The sequence below is a fragment of the Macaca fascicularis genome, chromosome 3 (assembly GCF_037993035.2).
Source record: "Macaca fascicularis isolate 582-1 chromosome 3, T2T-MFA8v1.1".
Taxonomy (NCBI): Eukaryota; Metazoa; Chordata; class Mammalia; order Primates; family Cercopithecidae; genus Macaca; species Macaca fascicularis.
This window is the reverse complement of record NC_088377.1, coordinates 62,995,110-63,011,331: the sequence shown is the minus strand read 5'-3', so window position 1 is coordinate 63,011,331 and position 16,222 is coordinate 62,995,110.

Sequence of the window (16,222 nt, the reverse complement as noted above, 5' to 3'; positions counted from 1 at the left end):
AGAGGGCTATGGTGAAAAGGGGAATATCCTCAGAGAAAAACTGGAAAGAAGCTTTCTGAGAAACTGCTTTGTGATGTGTGAGTTCCACTCACAGAGTTACATCTGTATTTCGTGGATCTCTTTGCTAGCCTTATTCCTGTGGAATCTGAGAACAGATATTTCGGATCCCTTTCTAGACTGCAGGGCCAAAGGAAATATCCTCCGATAACAAAGAGAAAGAATCTTTCTGAGAAACTTCTTTGTGTTCAGTGAAATCATCTCACAGAGTTACAGGTTTCTCCTCAAGAAGCCTTTCGCTAAGACAGTTCTTGTGGAATTTGCAAGGTGATATTTTTAGGCCCATAGAGGGCTACGGTGAAAAAGGAAATATCCTCCGATGAAATCTGGAATTAAGCTTTTTGAGAAACTGCTTAGTGTTCCGTGAATTCATCTCACAGAGTTACAGCTTTCCCCTCAAGAAGCCGCTCGCTAAGCCTGTCCTTGTGGAATTCGCAAAGTCATATTTGGAAGCCCAGAGAGGGCTATGCTGAAAGAGGAAATATCCTCCGATGAAAGCTGGAAAGAAGTTTTCTGAGAAACTGCTTAGTGTCCTGTGAATTCATCTCACAGAGTAACAGCTTTCTCCTCAAGTAGCCGCTGGCTAAGCCTGTTCTTGTGGAATTCGCAAAGTGATATTTGGAAACCCTTAGAGGGCTATGTTGAAAAAGGAAATATCCTCATAAAAATCTGGAAAGAAGCTTTCTGAGAAACCGCTTTGTGATGTGTGACTTCCACTCACAGTGTTACATCTGTATTTGGTGGATCTCTTTGCTAGCCTTATTTCTGTGGAGTCTGAGAACAGATATTTGGGATCCCTTTGAAGACTATAAGGCCAAAGGAAATATCTTCCGATAACAAAGAGAAAGAAGCTTTCTGAGAAACTTCTTTGTGTTCAGTGAAATCATCTCACAGAGTTACAGCTTTCCCCTTAAGAAGCCTTTCGACAAGACAGTTCTTGTGAAATTTGCAAAGTGATATTTGGAAGCCCATAGAGGGCTATGGTGACAAAGGAAATATCCTCCGTTGAAATCTGGAAAGAAGCTTTCCGAGAAACTGCTTAGTGTTCTGTGAATTCACCTCAGAGAGTTACAGCTTTCCCCTCACGAAGCCGCTCGCTAACCCTGTTCTTGTGGAATTCGCAAAGTGATATTTGGAAGCCCATAGAGGGCTATGCTGAAAAAGGAAATATCCTCCGATGAAATCTGGAAAAACGCTTTCTGAGAAACTGCTTAGTGTTCTTTGAATTCTTGTCACAGAGTTACAGCTTTCCCCTCAAGAAACCGCTCACTAAGCCTGTTCTTGTGGAATTCGGAAAGTGATGTTTGGAAGCCCATAGCGGGCTATGGTGAAAAGGGAAATATCCTCAAAGAAATACTGGAAGGAAGCTTCCTGAGAAACTGCTTTGTGATGTGTGACTTCCACTCACAGAGTTACATCTGTATTTCCTGGATCACTTTGCTAGATTTTTTCTGTGGAATCTGAGAACAGATAATTCGGATCCCTTTGAAAACTATAGGGCCAAAGGAAGTATCCTCCGGTAACAAAGAGAAAGAAGCTTTCTGAGAATCTTCTTTGTGTTCTGTGCAACCATCTCACAGATTTACAGCTTTCCCCTCAAGAAGCCTTTCGCTCAGACAGTTTTTGTGGAATTTGCAAAGTGATATTTGGAAGCCCATAGAGGGCTATGGTGAAAAAGGAAATATCCTCCGATGAAATCTGGAAAGAAGCTTTCTGAGAAACTGCTTAGTGTGCTGTGAATTCATCTCACAGAGTTACAGCTTTCCTCTTAAGAAGCTGCTCGCTAAACCTGTTCTTGTGGAATTTGCAAACGGATATTTGGAAGCCCATAGAGATCTATGATGAAAAAGGAAATATCCTCAGGGAAAAACTGGAAAGAAGCTTTCTGAGAAACTGCTTTGTGATGTGTGACTTCCTCTCTGAGAGTTACATCTGTATTTTGTAGATCTCTTTGCTAGCCTTATTTGTGTGGAATCTGAGAACAGATATTTCGGATCCCTTTGAAGACTATAGGGCCAAAGGAAATATCCTCCGATAACAAAGAGAAAAAAGCTTTCTGAGAAAATTCTTTGTGTTCTGTGAAATCATCTCACAGAGTTACAGCATTCCCCTTAAGAAGCCTTTCGCTAAGACATTTCTTGTGGAACTTGCAAAGTGATATTTGGAAGCCCATAGAGGGCTACGGTGAATAACGAAATATCCTCAGATGAAATCTGGAAAGAAGCTTTCTGGGAAACTGCTTAGTGTTCTTTGAATTCATCTCACAGACTTACAGCTTTCCCCTCAAGAAGCCACTCGCTAAGCCTGTTCTTGTGTAATTCGGAAAGTGATATTTGGAAGCCCATCGAGGGCTATGGTGAAAAATGCAATATCCTCAGAGAAAAACTGGAAAGAAGGTTTCTGAGAAACTGCTTTGTGATGTGTGTCTTCCGCTCACAGAGTTACATCTGCAGTTCATGGATCTCTTAGCTAGCCTTATTTCTGTGGAATATGAGAAAAGATATTTCGGATCCCATTGAAGACTATAAGCCCAAAGAAAATATCCTCCGATAACAAAGAGAAAGAAGCTTTCATAGAAACTTCTTTGTGTTCTGTGAAATCATCTCACAGAGTTACAGTTTTCCCCTCAAGAAGCCTTTCGCTAAGACAGTTCTTGTGGAATTTGCAAAGTGAGATTTGGAAGCCCTTAGAGGGCTGCGGTGAAAAAGGAAATGTCCTCTGTAGAAATCTGGAAAGAAGCTTTCTGAGAAACTGCTTAGTGTTCTGTGAATTCATCTCACAGAATTACAGCTTTCCCGTCAAGAAGCCGCTCACTAAGCCTGTTCTTGTGGAATTCGCAAAGTGATATTTGGAAGCCCATAGAGGGCTATGGTGAAAAAGGAAATATCCTCAGAGAAAAAGAGGAAAGAAGCTTTCTGAGAAACCGCTTTGTGATGTGTGACTTCCACTCACAGTGTTACATCTGTATTTGGTGGATCTCTTTGCTAGCCTTATTTCTGTGGAGTCTGAGAACAGATATTTCGGATCCCTTTGAAGAAAATATTGCCAAAGGAAATATCCTCCGATAACAAAGAGAATGAAGCTCTCTTAGAAACTTCTTTGTGTTCTGTGAAATCATCTCACAGAGTTACAGCTTTCCCCTCAAGAAACGGCTCACGAAGCCTGTTCTTGTGGAATTCGGAAAGTGATATTTGGAAGCCAATAGAGGTCAATGGTGAAAAAGGAAATATCGTCCGATGAAATGTGGAAAGAAGCTTTTTGAGAAACTGCTTAGTGTTCGGTGAATTCATCTCACAGAGTTACAGCTTTCCCCTCAAGAAGCCGCTCGCTAAGCCTGTTCTTGTGGAATTCGCAAAGTGATATTTGGAAGCCCATAGAGGGCTATGGTGAAAAATGCAATTTCCTCAGAGAGAAACTGGAAAGAAGCATTCTGAGAAACTGCTTTGTGACATGTGACTTCCGCTTACAGACTTACATCTTTAGTTCATGGATCTCTTTGCTAGCCTCATTTCTGTGGAATCTGAGAACAGATATTTCGGATCCCTTTGAAAACTCTAGGGCCAAAGGAAATATCCTCCGATAACAAAGAGAAAGAAGATTTCTGAGAAACTTCTTTGTGTTCTGTGAAATCATCTCACAGAGTTACAGCTTTCTCCTCAAGAAGCCTTTCGCTAAGACAGTTCTTGTGGAATTTGCAAAGTGATATTTGGAAGCCCATAGAGGGCTATGGTGAAAAAGAAATATCCTGAGATGAAATCTGGAAAGAACCTTTCTGAGAAACTGCTTAGTGTTCCGTGAATTCATCTCACAGAGTTACAGTTTCCCCTCAAGAAACCGCTCGCTAAGCCTGTTCTTGTGGAATTCGCAAAGTGATATTTGGAAGCCCATAAAGGGCTATGCTGAAAAAGGAAATATCCTCCAATTAAATCTGGAAAAAAGCTTTCTGAGAAACTGCTTAGTGTTCTGTGAATTCATCTCCCAGGGTTACAGCTTTCCCCTCAAGAAGCTGCTTGCTAAGTCTGTTCTTGTGGAATTCGGAAAATGATATTTGGAAGCCCATAGATGGCTGTGGTGAAAAAGGAAATATCATCAGAGAAAAACTGGAAATAACCTTTCTGAGAATCTGCTTTGTAATGTGCGAATTCCACCCACAGAGTTACATTTGTATTTCGTGGATCCCTTTGCTAGCCTTATTTGTGTGGAATCTGACAACAGATATTTCGGATCCCTTTGAAGACTATAGGGCCAAAAGAAATATCCTCCGTTAACAAAGAGAAAGAAGCTTTCTGAGAAACTTCTTTGTGTTCTGTGAAATCATCTCACAGAGTTACAGCTTTCCCCTCAAGAAGCCTTTCGCTGAGACACTTCCTGTGGAATTGGCAAAGTGATATTTGGAAGCCCATAGAGGGCAGCGGTGGAAAAGGAAATATCCTCCGATGAAATGTGGAAAGAAGCTTTCTGAGAAACTGCTTGGTGTCTGTGAATTCATCTCACAGAGTTACAGCTTTCCCCTCAAGAAGCCGCTCACTAAGCCTGTTCTTGTGGAATTCAGAAAGTGATATTTGGAAGCCCATAGAGGGCTATGGTGAAAAAGGGAATATCCTCAGAGAAAAACTGGAAAGAAGCTTTCTGAGAAACCGCTTTGTGATGTGTGAGTTCCACTCACAGAGTTACATCTGTATTTCGTGGATCTCTTTGCTAGCCTTATTCCTGTGGAATCTGAGAACAGATATTTCGGATCCCTTTCTAGACTGCAGGGCCAAAGGAAATATCCTCCGATAACAAAGAGAAAGAATCTTTCTGAGAAACTTCTTTGTGTTCAGTGAAATCATCTCACAGAGTTACAGGTTTCTCCTCAAGAAGCCTTTCGCTAAGACAGTTCTTGTGGAATTTGCAAGGTGATATTTTTAGGCCCATAGAGGGCTACGGTGAAAAAGGAAATATCCTCCGATGAAATCTGGAATTAAGCTTTTTGAGAAACTGCTTAGTGTTCCGTGAATTCATCTCACAGAGTTACAGCTTTCCCCTCAAGAAGCCGCTCGCTAAGCCTGTCCTTGTGGAATTCGCAAAGTCATATTTGGAAGCCCAGAGAGGGCTATGCTGAAAGAGGAAATATCCTCCGATGAAAGCTGGAAAGAAGTTTTCTGAGAAACTGCTTAGTGTTCTGTGAATTCATCTCACAGAGTAACAGCTTTCTCCTCAAGTAGCCGCTGGCTAAGCCTGTTCTTGTGGAATTCGCAAAGTGATATTTGGAAACCCTTAGAGGGCTATGTTGAAAAAGGAAATATCCTCATAAAAATCTGGAAAGAAGCTTTCTGAGAAACCGCTTTGTGATGTGTGACTTCCACTCACAGTGTTACATCTGTATTTGGTGGATCTCTTTGCTAGCCTTATTTCTGTGGAGTCTGAGAACAGATATTTGGGATCCCTTTGAAGACTATAAGGCCAAAGGAAATATCTTCCGATAACAAAGAGAAGGAAGCTTTCTGAGAAACTTCTTTGTGTTCAGTGAAATCATCTCACAGAGTTACAGCTTTCCCCTTAAGAAGCCTTTCGCCAAGACAGTTCTTGTGAAATTTGCAAAGTGATATTTGGAAGCCCATAGAGGGCTATGGTGACAAAGGAAATATCCTCCGTTGAAATCTGGAAAGAAGCTTTCCGAGAAACTGCTTAGTGTTCTGTGAATTCACCTCAGAGAGTTACAGCTTTCCCCTCACGAAGCCGCTCGCTAACCCTGTTCTTGTGGAATTCGCAAAGTGATATTTGGAAGCCCATAGAGGGCTATGCTGAAAAAGGAAATATCCTCCGATGAAATCTGGAAAAAAGCTTTCTGAGAAACTGCTTAGTGTTCTTTGAATTCTTGTCACAGAGTTACAGCTTTCCCCTCAAGAAACCGCTCACTAAGCCTGTTCTTGTGGAATTCGGAAAGTGATGTTTGGAAGCCCCTAGCGGGCTATGGTGAAAAGGGAAATATCCTCAAAGAAATACTGGAAGGAAGCTTCCTGAGAAACTACTTTGTGATGTGTGACTTCCACTCACAGAGTTACATCTGTATTTCGTGGATCACTTTGCTAGATTTTTTCTGTGGAATCTGAGAACGGATAATTCGGATCCCTATGAAAACTATAGGGCCAAAGGAAGTATCCTCCGGTAACAAAGAGAAAGAAGCTTTCTGAGAATCTTCTTTGTGTTCTGTGCAATCATCTCACAGATTTACAGCTTTCCCCTCAAGAAGCCTTCGCTAAAACAGTTTTTGTGGAATTTGCAAAGTGATATTTGGAAGCCCATAGAGGGCTATGGTGAAAAAGGAAATATCCTCCGATGAAATCTGGAAAGAAGCTTTCTGAGAAACTGCTTAGTGTGCTGTGAATTCATCTCACAGAGTTACAGCTTTCCTCTTAAGAAGCTGCTCGCTAAACCTGTTCTTGTGGAATTTGCAAACGGATATTTGGAAGCCCATAGATGTCTAGGATGAAAAAGGAAATATCCTCAGGGAAAAACTGGAAAGAAGCTTTCTGAGAAACTGCTTTGTGATGTGTGACTTCCTCTCTGAGAGTTACATCTGTATTTTGTGGATCTCTTTGCTAGCCTTATTTCTGTGGAATCTGAGAACAGATATTTCGGATCCCTTTGAAGACTATAGGGATAAAGAAAATATCCTCCAATAACAAAGAGAAAGAAGCTTTCTGAGAACCTTCTTTATATTCTGTGAAATCATCTCACAGAGTTACAGCTTTCCCCTCAGGAAGCCTTTCGCTAAGACAGTTCTTGTGGAATTTGCAAAGTGATATTTGGAAGCCCAAAGAGGGCTATGGTGAAAAAGGAAAAAACCTCAGCTGAAATCTGGAAAGAAGCTTTCTGAGAAACTGCTTAGTGTTCTGTGAATTCATCTGACCGAGTTACAGCTTTCCCCTCAAGAAGCCGCTCGCTAAGCCTGTTCTTGTGGAACTCGCACTGTGATATTTGGAAGCCCTCAGAGGGCTATGGTGAAAAAGGAAATATCCTCAGAGAAAAACAGGAAAGAAGCTTTCTGAGAAACTGCTTTGTTTTGTGTGACTTCCACTCTCAGAGTTACATCTGTATTTCGTGGATATCTTTCCTAGCCTTATTTCAGTGGAATCTGAGAACAGATATTTCGGATACCTTTGAAGATTACAGGGCCAAAGGAAATATCCTCCGATAACAAAGAGAAAGAAGCTTTCTGAGAAACTTCTTTGTGTTCTGTGAATTCATCTCACAGAGTTACAGCTTTCCCCTCAAGAAGCCTTTCGCTAAGACAGTGCTTTTGGAATTTGCCAAGTGATATTTGGAAGCCCCTAGAGGGCTATGCTGAAAAAGGAAATATCCTCCGATGTCATCTGTAAAGAAGGTTTCTGAGAAACTGCTTCGTGTTCTGTGAATTCATCTCACAGAGTTACAGCTTTGCCCTCAAGAAGCCGCTCGCCAAGCCTGTACTTGTGGAATTCGCAAAGTGATATTTGAAAGCTCAGAGAGGGCTATGGTGAAAAAGGAAATATCCTTAGAGAAAAACTGGAAAGAAGCTCTCTGTGAAACTGCTTTTTGATGTGTGACTTCCGCTCACAGAGTTACATCTGTATTTCATGGATCTCTTTGCTAGCCTTATTTTTGTGGAATCTGAGAACAGATATTTCGGATCCCTTTGAAGACTATAGGGCCAAAGGAAATATCCTCCGATAACAAAGAGAAAGAAGCTTTCTGAGAAACTTCTTCGTGTTCTGTGAAATCATCTCACAGGGTTACAGCTTTCCCCTCAAGAAGCCTTTCGCTAAGACAGTTCTTGTGGAAAATGCAAAATGATATTTGGAAGCCCATAGAGGGCTGTGTTCAAAAAGCAAATATCCTCCGATGAAATCTGGAAAGCAGCTTTCTGAGAAACTGCTTAGTGTTCTGTGAATTCATCTCAAAGAGTTACAGCTTTCCCCTCAAGAATCCGCTCTCTAAGCCTGTTCTGATGGAATTCGCAAAGTGATATTTGGAAGCCCATAGAGGGTATGGTGAAAAAGGAAATATCCTCAGAGAAAAACTGGAATGAAGCTTTCTGAGAAACGGCTTTGTGATGTATGATTTCCACTCACAGATTGACATTTTTATTTCATGGATCCCTTTGCTAGCCTTATTTCTGTGGAATCTGAGAACAGATATTTCGGATACCTTTGAAGACTATAGGGCCAAAGAAAATATCCTCCGATAACAAAGAGAAAGAAGCTTTCTGAGAAACTACTTTGTGTTCTGTGAAATCATCTCACAGAATTTCAGCTTTCCCTTCAAGAAGCCTTTCGCTAAGACAGTGCTTTTGGAATTTGCCAAGTGATGTTTGGAAGCCCATAGAAGGCTGTGGTGAAAAAGGAAATATCCTCCGATGAAATCTGGAAAGAAGCTTTCTGAGAAACTGCTTAGTGTTCTGTGAATTCATCTCACAGAGTTACAGCTTTCCCCTCAAGAAGCCGCTCGCTAAGCCTGTTCTTGTGGAATTCCCAAAGTGATATTTGGCAGCCCATAGAGGGCTACGGTGAAAAAGAAAATATCCTCAGAGAAAAACTGGAAAGAATCTTTCTGAGAATTTGCTTTGTGATGTGTGACTAACGCTCACAGAGTTACAACTCTATTTCGTGGATCTCTTTGCTAGCCTTATTTCTGTAGAATCTGAGTACAGATAATTCGGATCCCTTTGAAGACTATAGGGCCAAGGAAATATCCTCCGATAACAAAGAGAAAGGAGCTTGCTGAGAAACTTCTTTGTGTTCTGTGAAATCATCTCACAGAGTTACAGCTTTCCCCTTAAGAAGCCTTTCGCTAAGACAGTTCTTGTGGAATTTGCCAAGTGATATTTGGAAGCCCATAGAGGGCTCTGGTGAAAAAGGAAATATCCTCAGAGAAAAAGTGGAAAGAAGCTTTCTGAGAAACTCTTTGGTGATGTGTGACTTCCACTCACAGAGTTATATCTGTATTTCCTGGATCTCTTTGCTAGCCTTATTTCTGTGGAATCTGAGAACAGATATTTCGGATCCCATTGAAGACTGTAGGCACAAAGGAAATATCCTCCGATAATAAGGAGAAGGAAGCTCTCTGAGAAACTTCTTTGTGTTCTGTGAAATCATTTAACAGAGTTACAGCTTTCCTCTTAAGAAGACTTTCGCTAAGACAGTTCTTGTGGAATTTGCAAAGTGATATTTGGAAGCCCCTAGAAGGGTATGGTGAAAAAGTAAATATCCTCCGATGACATCTGGAAAGAAGCTTCCTGAGAAACTGCTTAGTGTTCTGTGAATTCATCTCACAGAGTTACAGCTTTCTCCTCAAGAAGCCGCTCGCTAAGCCTGTCCTTGTGGAATTCGCAAAGTAATATTTGGAAGCCACCAGAGGGCCATTTTGATAAAGGAAATATCCTCCAAAAAAAAAAAAAAAACTTTAAAGAAGCTTTCGGAGAAACTGCTTTGTGATGTCTTACTTCCACTTAGAGAGTTACATCTGTATTTCGTGGATCTCTTTGCTAGCCTTATTTCTGTGGAATCTGAGAACATATATTTCGGATACCATGGAAGACTATAGGGCCAAAGGAAATATCCTCCGATAACAAAAGAAAGAAGCTTTCTGAAAAACTTCTTTGTATTCTGTGAAATCATCTCACAGAGTTACAGCTTTCCCCTAAAGAAGCCTTTCGCTAAGACAGTTCTTGTGGAATTTGCAAAGTGATATTTGGAAGCTCATAGAGGGCTACGGTGAAAACGGAAATATCCTCAGCTGAAATCTGGAAAGAAGCTTTCTGAGAAACTGCTTAGTATTCTGTAAATTCATCTCACAGAATTACAGCTTTGCCTCAAGAACCTGCTCGCTAAGCCTGTTCTTGTGGAATTAGCAAAGTGATATTTGGAAGCCAATAGAGGGTTATGGTGAAAAAGGAAATATCCTCCGATGAAATCTGGAAAGAAGCTTTCTGAGAAACTGCTTAGTGTTCTGTGAATTCACCTCACAGAGTTACAGCTTTCCCCTCAAGAAGCTGCTCGCTAAGCCTGTTCTTGTGGAATTCGCAAAGTGGTGTTTGGAAGCCCCCAGAGGGCCATTTTGAAAAAGGAAATATCCTCAAAAAAAAATGTAAAGAAGCTTTCTGAGAAATTGCTTTGTGATATGTGACTTCCACTCACAGAGTTATATCTGCATTTCGTGGATCTCTTTGCTAGCCTTATTTCTGTGGAATCTGAGAACATATATTTCGGATCGCATGGAAGACTATGGGGACAAAGGAAATATCCTCTGATAACAAAGAGAAAGAAGCTTTCTGAGAAACTTCTTTGTGTTGTGTGAAATCACATCACAGAATTACAGCTTAACCCACAAGAAGCCTTTCGCTAAGACAGTTCTTGTGGAATTTGCAAAGTGATATTTGGAAGCCCACAGAGGGCTATGGTGAAAAAGGAAATATCCCCCGCTGAAATGTGGAAAGAAGCTTTATGGGAAACTGCTTAGTGTTCTGTGAATTCATCTCACAGAGTTACAGCTTTCCCCACAGGAAGCCGCTCGCTAAGCCTGTTCTTGTGGAATTCGCAAAGTGATATTTGGAAGCCCATAGAGGGTTTTGGTGAAAAAGGAAATATCCTCAGAGAAAAAGTGGAAAGAAGCTTTCTGAGAAACTGCTTTGTGATGTGTGACTTCCACTCACTGGTTTACATCTGTATTTCCTGGATCTCTTTGCTAGCCTTATTTATGTGGAATCTGAGAACAGATATTTCGGATACCTTTGAAGACTATAGGACCAAAGGAAATATCCTCCGATAACAAAGAGAAAGAAGCTGTCTGAGGAACTACTTTGTGTTCTGTGAAATCATCTCACAGAGTTACAGCTTTCCCCTCAAGAAGCCTTTCGCTAAAACAGTTCCTGTGGTATTTGCAAAGTGATATTTGGAAGCCCATAGAGGGCTATGGTGAAAAAGGAAATATCCTCAGATGAAATCTGGAAAGAAGCTTTATGAGAAACGGCTTAGTGTTCTGTAAATTCATCTCTCAGAGTTACAGCTTTCCCCTCAGGAAGCCACTCGCTAAGCCTGTTCTTGTGGAATTCGCAATGTGATATTTGGAAGCCCATAGAGGGCTTTGGTGAAAGAGGAAATATTCACAGAGAAAACCTGGACAGAAGCTTTCTGAGAAACTTCTTTGTGTTCTGTGAAATCATCTCACAGAGTTACAGCTTTCCCCTCAAGAAGCCTTTCAAAAAGACAGTGCTTGTGGAATTTGTAAACTGATATTTGGAAGCCCATAGAGGGCTGTGGTGAAAAAGGAAATATCCTCCGATGAAATCTGGAAAGAAGCTTTCTGAGAAACTGCTTAGTGTTCTGTGAATTCATCTCACAGAATTACAGCTTTCCTCTCAAGAAACCGCTCGCTGAGCCTGTTGTTGCGTAATTCGCAAATTGATATGTGGAAGCCCATGGAGGGCTATGGTGAAAAAGGGAATATCGTCAGAGAAAAACAGGAAAAAACTTTCTGAGAAACTGCTTTGTGATGTGTGACTTCCGCTCCCAGAGTTACATCTGTATTTCGTGGATCTCTTTACTGGCCTTATTTCTGTGGAATTTGAGAACAGATATTTCGGATCGCCTTGAAGAGTATAGGGCCAAATGAAATATCCTCCTATAACAAAGAGAAAGAAGCTTTCTGAGAAACTTCTTTATCTTCTGTGAATTCATCTCTCAGAGTTACACCTTTCCCCTCAAGAAGCCGTTTGCTAAGCCTGTTCTTGTGGAATTCGCAAAGTGATATTTGGAAGCCCATAGAGGGCTATGGTGAAAAAGGAAATATCCTCAGAGAAAAACTGGATAGAAGCTTTCTGAGAAACTGCTTTGTGATGTGTGACTTCCGCTCACAGAGTTACATCTGTATTTCATGCATCTCTTTGCTAGCCTTATTTCTGTGGAATCTGAGAACAGATATTTCGGATCCCTTTGAAGACTATAGGGACAAAGGAAATATCCTCCGATAACAAAGAGAAAGAAGATTTCTGAGAACCTTCTTTGTGTTCTGTGAAATCATCTCACAGAGTTACAGCTTTCCCCTCAAGAAGCCTTTCCCTAAGACAGTTCTTGTGGAATTTGCAAAGTGATATTTGGAAGCCCGTAGAGGGCTATGGTGAAAAAGGAAACATTCTCCGATGAAATCTGGAAAGAAGCTTTCTGAGAAACTGCTTAGTGTTCTGTGAATTCATCTCACAGAGTTACAGCTTTCCCCTCAAGAAGCCGCCCGCTAAGCCTGTTCTTGTGGAATTCGCAAAGTGATATTTGGAAGCCCATAGGGGGCTAAGGTGAAAAAGGAAATAGCTTCAGAGAAAAATTGGAAAGAAGCTTTCTGAGAAAATGCTTTGTGATGTTTGACTTCCACTCACAGAGTTACATCTGTATTTCGTGGATTTCTTTGCTAGCCTTATTTCTGTGGAATCTTTGAAAGGATATTTCGGATATCTTTGAAGACTATAGGGCCAAAGGAAATATCCTCCGATAAGAAAGAGAAAGAAGCTTTCTGAGAACCTTCTTTATGTTCTGTGAAATCATCTCACAGAGTTACAGCTTTCCACTCAAGAAGCCTTTCGCTAAGACAGTTCTTGTGGAATTTTCAAAGTGATATTTGGAAGCCCATAGAGGGCTATGGTGAAAACGGAAATATCCTCTGATGACATATGGAAAGAAGCATTCTGAGAAACTACTTAGTGTTCTGTGATTTCATCTCACAGAGGTACAGCTTTCCCGTCAAGAAGCCTTTCGCTAAGACTGTGCTTGTGGAATTTGCAAAGTGATGTTTGGAAGCCCATAGAGGGCTATGGTGAAAAAAGGAAATATCCTCCGATGAAAGCTGGAAAGAAGCTTTCTGAGAAACTGCTTAGTGTTCTGTGAATTCATCTAAATGAGTTGCAGCTTTCCCTTCAAGAAGCTGCTCGCTAAGCCTGTTCTTGTGGAATTCGCAAAGTGATATTTGGAAGCCCACAGAGGGCTATGGTGAAAAAGGAAATATCCTCAGAGAAAAACTGGAAACAAGCTTTCTGAGAAAATGCTTTGTGATGTCTGACTTCCACTCTCAGAGTTACATCTGTACTTTGTGGATATCTTTGCTAGCCTTATTTCAGTGGAATCTGAGAACAGATATTTCGGATCCCTGTGAAGACTATAGGGCCAAAGGAAATACCCTGCGATAAAAAAGAGAAAGAAGCTTTCTGAGAAACTTCTTTGTGTTCTGTGAAATCATCTCACAGAGTTACAGCTTTCCCCTCAAGAAGCCTTTCGCTAAGACAGTGCTTTTGGAATTTGCAAAGTGATATTTGGAAGCCCGTAGAGGGCTATCGTGAAAAAGGAAATATCCTCCGATGAAATCTGGAGAGAAGCTTTCTGAGAAACTGCTTTGTAATTTGTGACTTCCACTCACAGAGTTACATCAGTATTTCGTAGATCTCTTTGCTAGCCTTATTTCTGTTGAATCTGAGAACAGATACTTCGGATCCCTTTGAAGACTATAGGGCCAAAGGAAATATCCTCCGATAACAAAGAGAAAGAAGTTTTCTGAGAAACTTCTTTGTGTTCTGTGGATTCATCTCACAGAGTTACAGTTTCCCCTCAAGAAGCCGCTCGCTATGACTGTTCTTGTGGAATGTGCAAAGTGATATTTGGAAGCCCATAGAGGACTCTGGTGAAAAAGGAAATAGCCTCAGAGAAAAATGGAAGGAAGCTTTCTGAGAAACTGCTTTGTGATGTGCGACTTCCACTCACAGAGTTACATCTGTATTTCGTGGATCTATTTGCTAGCCTTATTTCTGTGGAATCAGAGAACAGATATTCCGGATCCCTTTTAAGACTATAGGGCCAAAGGAAATATCCTCTGAAAACAAAGAGAAAGAAACTCTCTGAAAAACTTCTTTGTGTTCTGTGAAATCATCTCACAGAGTTACAGCTTTCCCCTCAAGAAGCCTTTCGCTGAGACAGTTCTTGTGGAATTTGCAAAGTGATATTAAGAAGCCCATAGAGGGTTATTGTGAAAAAGGAAAAAACCTCAGCTGAAATCTGGAAAGAAGCTTTCTGAGAAACTGCTTAGTGTTCTGTGATTTCATCTCACAGAGTTACATCTTTCCCCTCAAGAAGCCGCTCGCTAAGCCTGTTCTTGTGGAATTCGCAAGGTGGTATTTGGAAGCCCATAGACGGCTATGGTGAAAAAGGAAATATCGTCAGAGAAAAACTGGAAAGAAGCTTTCTGAGAAACTGCTTTGTGATGTGTGACTTCCACTCACAGAGTTACATCTGTATTTCGTGGATCGCTTTGCTAGACTTATTTCTGTGGAATCTGAGAACAGATATTTCGGATCACTTTGAAGACTATAGGGATAAAGGAAATATCCTCCAATAACAAAGAGAAGGAAGCTTTCTGAGAACCTTCTTTATGTTCTGTGAAATCATCTCACAGAGTTACAGCTTTCCCCTCAAGTAGTCTTTCGCTAAGACAGTTCTTGTGGAATCTGCAAAGTGTTATTTGTAAGCCCATAGAGGGCTATGGTGAAAAAGGTAATATCCTCCGATGACATCTGAAAAGAAGCATTCTGAGAAACTCCTTAGTGTTCTGTGATTTCATCTCACAGAGTTGCAGCTTTACCCTCAAGAAGCCTTTCGCTAAGACAGAGAAGCTTTCTGGGAAACTTCTTTGAGTTCTGTGAAATCATCTCATAGAGTTACAGCTTTTCCCCCAAGAAGCCTTTCGCTAAGACAGTGCTTTTGGAATTTGCCAAGTGATATTTGGAAGCCCATAGAGGGCTATGGTGAAAAAGGAATTATCCTCCGATGAAATCTGGAAAGAAACTTTCTGAGAAACTGCTTAGTGTTCTATGATTTCATCTCACAGAGTTACATCTTTACCCTCAAGAAGCCGCTCGCTAAGCCTGTTCTTGTTGAATTCACAAAGTGATATTTGGAAGCAAATAGAGGGCTCGGTGAAAAAGGAAATATCCTCAGAGAAAAACTGGAAAGAAGCTTTCTGAGAAACTGCTTTGTGATGTGTGACTTCCGCTCACAGAGTTACATCTGTATTTCATGGATCTCTTTGCTAGACTTATTTCTGTGGAATCTGAGAACAGATATTTCGGATCCCTTTGAAGACTATAGGGCCAAAGGAAATATCCTCCGATAAGAAAGAGAAAGAAGCTTTCTGAGAACCTTCTTTATATTCTGTGAAATCATCTCACAGAGTTACAGCTTTCCCCTCAAGAAGCCTTTTGCTAAAACAGTTCTTGTGGAATTTGCAAAGTGATATTTGGAAACCCATAGAGGGCTATGTTGAAAACGTAAATATCCTCCAATGACATCTGGAAAGAAGTTTTCTGAGAAACTGCTTAGTGTTCTGTGAATTCATCTCACAGAGTTACAGCTTTCCCCTCAAGAAGAAGCTGGCTAAGCCTGTTCTTGTGGAATTCGCAAAGTGATATTTGGAAGCCCATAGAGGGCTATGGTGAAAAAGGAAGTAGCCTCAGAGAAAAACTGGAAAGAAGCTTTCTGAGAAACTGCTTTGTGATGTGTGACTTCCACTCACAGAGTTACATCTGTATTTCGTGGATCTCTTTGCTAGCCTTATTTCTGTGGAATCTGAGAACAGATATTTCGGATCCCTTTGAAGACTATAGGGATAAAGGAAATATCATTCAATAACAAAGAGAAAGAAGCTTTCTGAGAACCTTCTTTATGTTCTGTGAAATCATCACACAGAGTTACAGCTTTTCCCTGAAGAAGACTTTCGCTAAGACAGTTCTTGTGGTATTTACAATGTGATATTTGGAAGCCCATAGAGGGCTATGATGAAAAAGGAAATATCCTCCGATGACATATGGAAAGAAGGATTCTGAGAAACTGCTTAGTGTTCTGTGAGTTCATCTCACAGAGTTACAGCTTTCCCCTCAAGAAGCCTTTCACTAAGACAGTGCTTGTGGAATTTGCAAAGTGATGTTTGGAAGCCCTTAGAGGGCTATGGTGAAAAAAGGAAATATCCTCCGATGAAAGGTGGAAAGAAGCTTTCTGAGAAACTGCTTAGTGTTCTGTGAATTCATCTAACCGAGTTACAGCTTTCCATTCAAGAAGCTGCTCGCTAAGCCTGTTCTTGTGGAATTCGCACAGTGATATTTGTAAGCCCACAG